The sequence below is a fragment of the Miniopterus schreibersii genome, assembly GCF_964146895.1.
Source record: "Miniopterus schreibersii genome assembly, chromosome: 5".
NCBI classification, from domain to species: Eukaryota; Metazoa; Chordata; class Mammalia; order Chiroptera; family Miniopteridae; genus Miniopterus; species Miniopterus schreibersii.
The window spans coordinates 36,359,536-36,367,234 of record NC_138106.1 but is presented as its reverse complement, the minus strand read 5'-3'; the positions used below and the strand labels follow the sequence as shown (position 1 = coordinate 36,367,234).

The 7,699-nt window shown below is 46.1% G+C and overlaps 1 pseudogene across 1 annotated transcript; it reads left to right on the top strand.

Moving 5' to 3' along the window:
• The first annotated feature begins 6,561 nt into the window (after positions 1-6,561).
• On the top strand, positions 6,562-6,977 carry LOC308557273 (translationally-controlled tumor protein pseudogene; annotated as a pseudogene). The gene has a single exon. The product of its transcript is annotated as a translationally-controlled tumor protein pseudogene (transcript).
• The last annotated feature ends 722 nt before the right edge of the window (positions 6,978-7,699 follow it).

Here is a 7,699-nt window from a genome sequence, read left to right as displayed (position 1 = left end):
GTATGCACATGAATGGATGTGTGTATGTGCATGTGTGTGGATGGATGATGAGATGGGATCCTCAGGCCCTCAGCCTGCCCAACTGCCCTCATTGCTTCCAGCTCCCAGCAGATGGTGAGGGGCTTGTGTGCATCAGTCTTTAAATCTCTCTCTGCATTTCTAGTGTAGAGCGAGCTAAAGATCAGGGCAGGCAACAAAAAGCTGCTGCATTTCTTGCTTTTTCCAGGATGGAGCAGGAAGAAGTGCCAGAGTTTGCCTGGCCATGACAACTGCACCCACCCACCTCTGCTCCAGCTGTTAGCTAGCAGTGCAGTGATGCCTCAGTTTACCAAAAGCACATGTCGGAGGAGGGGGAATACTATTTGAATGTCTGTATATGAATCACAAATGCCACGAGAGGTCCTCAAAACAGTCTTATGGTGCACTCTTTGTGAAGCAGTGCTTTGTGTAACATGTGGTGCCCCAGCCTTGTCAAAGCAGCTGTCTGGGAGGATGACTTCCTGAGACTTGCACCGTCTGGGCCCCAGGCCTTCTTACTTTACAGCCAGGAGGGTCCACCCAGCCAGGTATCTATCCATCTACAGCATCACCTAGAGGGGTTCTTTAATGCGGGACTTTATGAAGCCAACTAAATGGTTCGTTGAGAATGACTAAACTCAACCTTGGAAAGAAAATCATAAACATTTTACTACCTAGCTAAGCCAAGCATGATTACATATGGAAACTATGGACACTGCTCAGTGGGATTTTGATATTAATTTCCAATTTCCTCTTCACCGAGAAACTGATGAAAACCCAGTCTTTGTGCTATCCAGGCTAGAATCAACATTGTCGTACACTGTCCACCATCCTTGCAAACTCTGCCTCTCACCCCCACTCCCTCTAGTCCAGTTCCACACCAGGCTGCTTCAGAGTTTGACTTGACCCTCAGTGTCCAAGGGCACACACACGCTGGGGTTCATTTAAGTGCAATCTCTGCCTGTAGAATTCAGGAGAGCTGCCTCAGCCGGCCTCCTGCTGCCACAGGGCATGCCCCCCCCCCCTGGGCTCCCGCCGAGCCCTCCTCCCTCCAGGTTGTTCCTCACTTGCCCGTTTGTACATTCTGGCCTGCCCTTCCTGCTCCATGTAAGGGCCATGTTCTGCCCCAGTGGGATAAAGAGCTGTGTAGTATTCCCTGAGCAGCAAGCAGAGAACAGCTTACCCCATGAGGCAGGAACAAGACATCCAGGAGCTTCCTGTGTCCACCTTCGATGACCCCTCTGAGAGAAAGAGCTGCCACTCCATGTGCAATGTTGAGGAGATGCCACTTAGCCTCCACATGGCGTGGAACAAGCAGCTTCGGGTGCGAAATAACTGGGGAAGCGCCCAGAACAGGGTTTGGAGACAGGCACATCTCAGTTTGACTCTCAGCCCTGCAGCTCTGAGACTCTGGTCAAGTCAGTTACTCTATCTATTAAAAGGGTACATTCATACCTTTCAATGAAATGATGGATTCATATATAAAGCTGCTGCACCTAGTAGGCATTCAGTCCAGGAGATATAGCAGGTTTAGTTCCAGACCACTGCAATGAAATGAGTCAATCTTTTTGCTAGTAGAGAGTCTTGCCTTCAATTTGTAAAAAAAAAAAAAAAAAGCAACATCTGTAAAGCGCAATAAAGCAAAGCTCAACAAAATGAGGTATGCCTATAAATGATACTTATCACTATTACTATTCTACCGATCCAGGGGATCTTGGAGAACATCCAGTGTTTACCAAACTTTGGCTGTGCATCAGTCACCTGGGAAGCTGCTTAAAATGCAGATCTCTGGGCCCAGGGCCTTCACATCAGTGGGTCAGGCCATCTGATCCAGCTTCAGAGTACCAGGGTAGTTTGTGGAAACGCCTGGGCTACACTGGCCTCCCACCCACTTCTTTCTTACATTTCAGAGCTACTGAGGCCCCGTGTGCTTAGGCTCCTGGGGACACCATCCCAGGTGATTGAGTTTGACATTGTCTTTGCTGGAGAGCACCCTGGCGGCTGCTTTGGTTTTGATTACAGGAGGCCTGGCACTGGGTAGCGGTGGCCTGTTCACCTGAACTACAGGCACAAGGCACAGATGCTAATTACACGGGTAAGTACTTGCAGATTTCCCGGGAACAACAAAGATAATTTGTTTGCTGCACGGCTTGTTAGGGGGGAAGCTGGGCTCTGGTGGCTGAGTGGCTTGTAGATTAGGCCTCTGGCCTTTCACCTCCTCCTGCCCTTGCCTGCTGGTTCTCCCAGCTGTGCTGATTAGAAGGGGGAGAAATTAAGGTGGCCTTTCAGTCCCCACCCCCACAGGCTGGAGGAGGTGGGGGAGGACCAGGCTGAGGACATCTAGCAGGGGTCCCACCTGCCCAGCCTGGTGCATGTGGAGGTAGGGCAGACAAGTAGCAGGAAGCAGGGCTTTCCTCTGAGTCTCCCCTTTGGACACACACAGCATTGCTGCCACTGCTGACAAGCAGGCTGAGGAGGGATGAGAAAGGGTCATGCACAAAGAATGTGGGAGCTAGAAGAGTTGGAGAAGGAACTTCCTGGGGCTCCCACAAAGAGTGGCAAGGGGGTGGCTGCTGCAAGGAGAGATACCCTTGGTCTTGGCATTGACTGCTATGGAGTGGGTGAGAGTGACACCCTACCCAGCTAAGAACAGGGTCATGCCAGATCTGTGTGTCTGAATGGCATTGTATAAGAGGGAAGTCGCCATGGAAAGTAGCCAGACCCATCTGCCTAAGAGCCATGCAAGTAGCCTCAAGAAAAGTCAGGCATTGGGTCTGAAAAGACTGTAACAGTCCTCCTTCCTTGCTTCCTCTGCCTGAGGGAGCAATAAAAATAGGATAATTATTATTAATGTTGGTATCCCTTATACTTGTCTTAATGGTTTTTATACACAAATAGTCACTACTATGTGCTGAACAATGAAATAGATGCTCTGCATATGATTAGACCTATAAGGGAGAGGTCATTAGGTCCATATTATACATAAGTAAATTGATACTCAGTGAGATTAACTACTTTGACCAAGGTCACACAGTAAGATACAGAACCAGGATTTGCTTCCCCTGTCCCTTAATTGGCTCCTTTCTTGATGGGATACTGGGGCCCAGTTAGAACCAGAATGCAGGTCTCTGCCATTCAAAAGCACATGGTTTTCTCACCATGTGAGAGTAGAGGAGACTGGGGCAGGGGATTAAGCTGTGTGTTCCCTATGGAAAGTATGGTGAAGACCAGACTTACAGGGGATCCAATCTTATTCTGGGGTGGTGGAAACTCCATCAGAATAGTCTTGCTATGCTCCAGTGAGAACAGCCTTCCTCCTGTGCCTCACACCCTTCTCTCCCTCCCCCTCTATCTCTCTCTCTCCCTTAAGCTATGGGTGACTTTGAAGGTAGATGGAAACTCTGTCTATGGCGGGGGAGAACCTGGTCTTCCCCAGTGCAGAGGCCAGCCTGTGAGGGTATTTACACAGAAAAGTATGCAACAGAGGGGTTGGGTACAGGCCCTGCAAGGCTAGCAAATGGGGGGGGGGGCACAAGGGAGTGGGTGAATAAAATGGCAATGCCAACCCTCAATCAGCTGCTCTCTGCAACCCCTGGATTTGCTTTCATGTTACATCTTTGAATTCTGGTTTCACTAATCATTATGCCTCTATATTCCCTTTAGAAACTGTTTGGAGAATTTGTTCAAGGAAAGTAAGTTCTGCCCTTGGCCACCTTTTCACTTCTGCCCCTGGACCTAAGCCTTCAACCTCTCAGCTGTTGAGAAGGAAACCTGTCTTGGTATCATTCGTGGGTCCAGGACAACTCTGTTTGCACATATTTGTGTTCCTTCCAATTAAGGTGATTCATTAAACCTCTGGAGGAGCTCATTTTTATTCCTCGATAAGAACTTTTAAATAAATACATTCCGCCATGGAAAGAATCCTTTGACAGAGCACATGTACTAATTTTGGCTTGGGGCACATAGCTCTCAAGTTGTCAGCTGGGAACTTGCAGGAGAGACCTGGGCTGGTTTTTGTGCAAGGGAGGTGAGTAGGCTGAGCTGACCCCACTTGGTGGGGTACAGGGCCTCCCCCCAGCTCTAGTCTAGGGCCTGAGGACAAGCACCAACTTCCGAGGTCTCAGCAGGCCTTGCAGGCCCCATGGCCCAGAAGCAGAGTCTCTTTCTTTCTTTTGGGGGCCTGTTGTGGAATGTGGGCCTGTTGCCATGTTGCCAGCTGCAGTGCCCATTCTGAGTGACTAAGGAAGAATGTGTGTATGTGTCCCTGCCCCACCCACACCCCCTGCACCAGGTCTTCACAGAGGAGACACACAGCTACTGGAACCCACCTTGATGTAACTCGGCATGCTGAGCCTATTCCTGGTTCTGTCCCATAAGGATTGGGGGCTCCTTGCTGCTCCTCTCTGAGCCTCATGTCTTCAAATGGAAGGTATTTCTTGGGCTCCTACAATGTTACCAGATTTGCAGTTCTAAATCTTGCCAGCAACCCTAATCACCCCTTTTTTACTGGTGAGGAGATTGTTGTTCAGAGAGATTAACTTGACCAAGACCATAAAACTGGTAAGGGAATGATTCAGAAATGAATCTAAGATTCTAGGCTCAAAATTAAAACCACAATGAGATATCACCTCACACTTGCCAGAATGGCTACCATCAATAAATCAACAAACAAGTGCTGATGAGGGTGTGGAGAAAAGGGAACTTCAGTGCACTGTTGGTGGGAGTGCAGACTGGTGCAGCCACTGTGGAAAACAGTGTGTAGTTTCCTCAAAAAATTAAAAATGGAATTGCCTTTTGAGCCAGCAATCCCACTTCTGAGAATATATCCTAAGAAACCCGAAGCACCAATCAGAAAGAATATATGCACCCCTATGTTCATAGCAGTGTTACTTACAATAGCCAAGATCTGGAAACAGCCCAAGTGCCCATCAGTAGATGAGTGGATAAAAAACAGCTGTGGGACGTTACATAATGGAATACTATGTGGCTGTAAAAAAGAAGGATCTCTTACCTTTTGCAACAGCAGGGATGGACCTGAAGACTATTATGCTAAGTGAAATAAGCCAGTTAGAGAAAGACAAATACCATATTATCTCACTCATATGTGGAATGTAATGAACAAAATAAACTAACAAACAAAAATAGAACCAAAGGCATGGATATATGGAACAGGCTGACAGATGTCAGAAGGGAGACAACATATATGCATAACCCTTGGACACAGACAACATAGTGGTGATGGCCAGAGGGAGGAGTGGAGGGTAGGGACTGGGTGGAGTTGGGCAAAGGTGGACAAGGGTGGGGGAAATGAGGGACATCTGTAAGAGTGTCAACAATAGAAATAAAGTTTAAGAAGAAAAAAAAAAAAGGATTCTCTTGGCTCAGGATTCTCTTGAGACCTCAAAAGGAATCAGTGATTGGCGTACCCTGAACACAAGGTCCTGGGTTGCTGCTGCTGAAATAACAAATAGGGCTCAGAGGTTATAGTAGCAAGCTTCAGACTTTGAGGTCTGCTGGGAGCATCCAGAAGTAGGAAGGGGATACTACCCAGACTGTGGGTGGGTGGGCAGGCAGTAAATATACTGGGCTACAAAGACCCCTGTCACCAGTCTCAAGAGATAGGATTAAATTCTAATATAATGGGACTAGAATCTAAATCCCAGGTGCTGTCTGAGGGAGACAAGGCATGGAGGTGAAGTCTTATGTCTGTTAGGAAGCTTTGGATACAAGTAACAGAAAATCTGACTAACGATGGTTTAATCAAATAAGGGGTTATTTCTCCCACAAAACAAGAAGTTAGAGGTAGCTTATTGGTGGTATTGACTCAGCTGCTCAAATGGTGTTATCAAGGATTTTCTGTCTGGCCTTTTTGCCATTCTTGCTATGTTGGCTTTTTGTCCTCATGCTTGTCCAACCTATGATCTTAATGCAGCTGCTGCAGCTCCAGATATTACATCTGCATTGGAGGCAAGAAGGAGAGATGGTGCCGATGACATTTTCCTCTTTTATCAAGAAATCAAAAGCCTTTAACTTGCTATTTGAAAGATTTAATAAATAGGTTGAAAGTGTAGAGGAATGAAGGAAGGAAAGGAGGGATGGAGGGGGGAAAGGAGAGAGGAAAGAAAGAATGAAGGATGGGGGAGAGAGGGAGGGTGAAAGGATAGGAGGTGGGTAGGAAAGAAGGGAGGAATTCTTCTCAGAGCCTTCCCTAACATCTTTTTTAAGAAAATGGTGTTACATGGTCACTTTTAGCTGCAAAAGAAGCTGAGAAGCAGATTATCTGGCTTTTACCTTCTATGGTGAAAATATGACAAGAGAAAAAGAGATTAAGAATAGCTACTGACTTTTCCATCTGCTCCTCCCTCCCCCCAGCACTGCTCCAGCTGCACCTTCATCTCTCTGAGCTCTGGGCTCCTGCTAAGACAGCACCACTGCATTCTCCTTCCAGCTGCTATCACAATCATCTACTGGGACATCATAACCCATGAGGAGACGTTCTCAGATATCTACAAGATTTGGGAGACTGCAGACAGACTGTGCCTGGAGTTATAGGGGAGGATGGTCAGTAGGACAGAGAGTAACAATGATGACTCCCTTACTGGTGGAAATGCCTCCACTGAAGGCCCAGAGGGCAAGCACAGTCCTCACTGGTGTTGATATTGTCATGAACCACCATTTGCAGGAAACCAGCTTCACAAAAGAAGCCTACAAGAAGTACATCAAAGATGACATGAAATTAATCAAAGGGAAACTTGAAGAACAGAGACCACAAAGAGTAAAACCTTTTATTACAGGGGCTGCAAAACAAATCAAGCACATCCTTGCTAATTTCAAAAACTACCAGTTCTACTGCAGACAACACGAATCTATATGACATGGTGGCTCTGCTGGACTTCCGTGAGGATAGTGTGACCCCTATGACTCTCTTTAAGGATGGTTTAGAAATGGAAAAATGTTAACAAATTTGGATCTACCACCTGTCATCATAATTGGCTGCTGCTTTTCATCCACACACCAAGTCTAGACAAATGGGGCTGATGGTATCTGGAGCTCTTCATTTACTTTGACCTTGATTTATTTGGAGCAGAGTCATTGTTTTTAAGAAAAAACATGTCATGTAGTTGTCTAAAAATAAAATGCATTTAAACTCAAAAAAGTGCGGGGGATGGCTACTCAGTTTACTTAGTTTGCCAACCAACAGAATCTGCCATAGAATTCTACATCTTGGCCATGCGATGACATTTCAGGGTTAGATCACAGAAGTCTGTCTTGGTCAATACACTTTTATACATGCTATTTCCTGGAATTGGGACTCCCCATCCCATTCCTATACCTCTCATATTTGCCTAACAAAGCCTTCAGTGTATTCTGGAACTATACTTTTAGAAGCAATTTGGCAACATGTTTCAAAAGCCATAAAAGTGTTCATAAATTTTGACCCAGTATTTCCACTTCTGAGAATTTATTTGTTCCAAAGAAATAACCCAAAAGGAACAAAAACCTGCATGTTCAAGGATGTTCATTACAGCTTTAGAAATAAGAAACAACCAAAAAAATCTAACAATAGGGGAATGGGTAATTAAATCATAGTACACTCACTGGATGGCATATTGCACAGCCATTAAAAGTGATCGTTATAAATTTCACTTAGTAATGTGAAAAAGAGCTGTGATGCAATGTT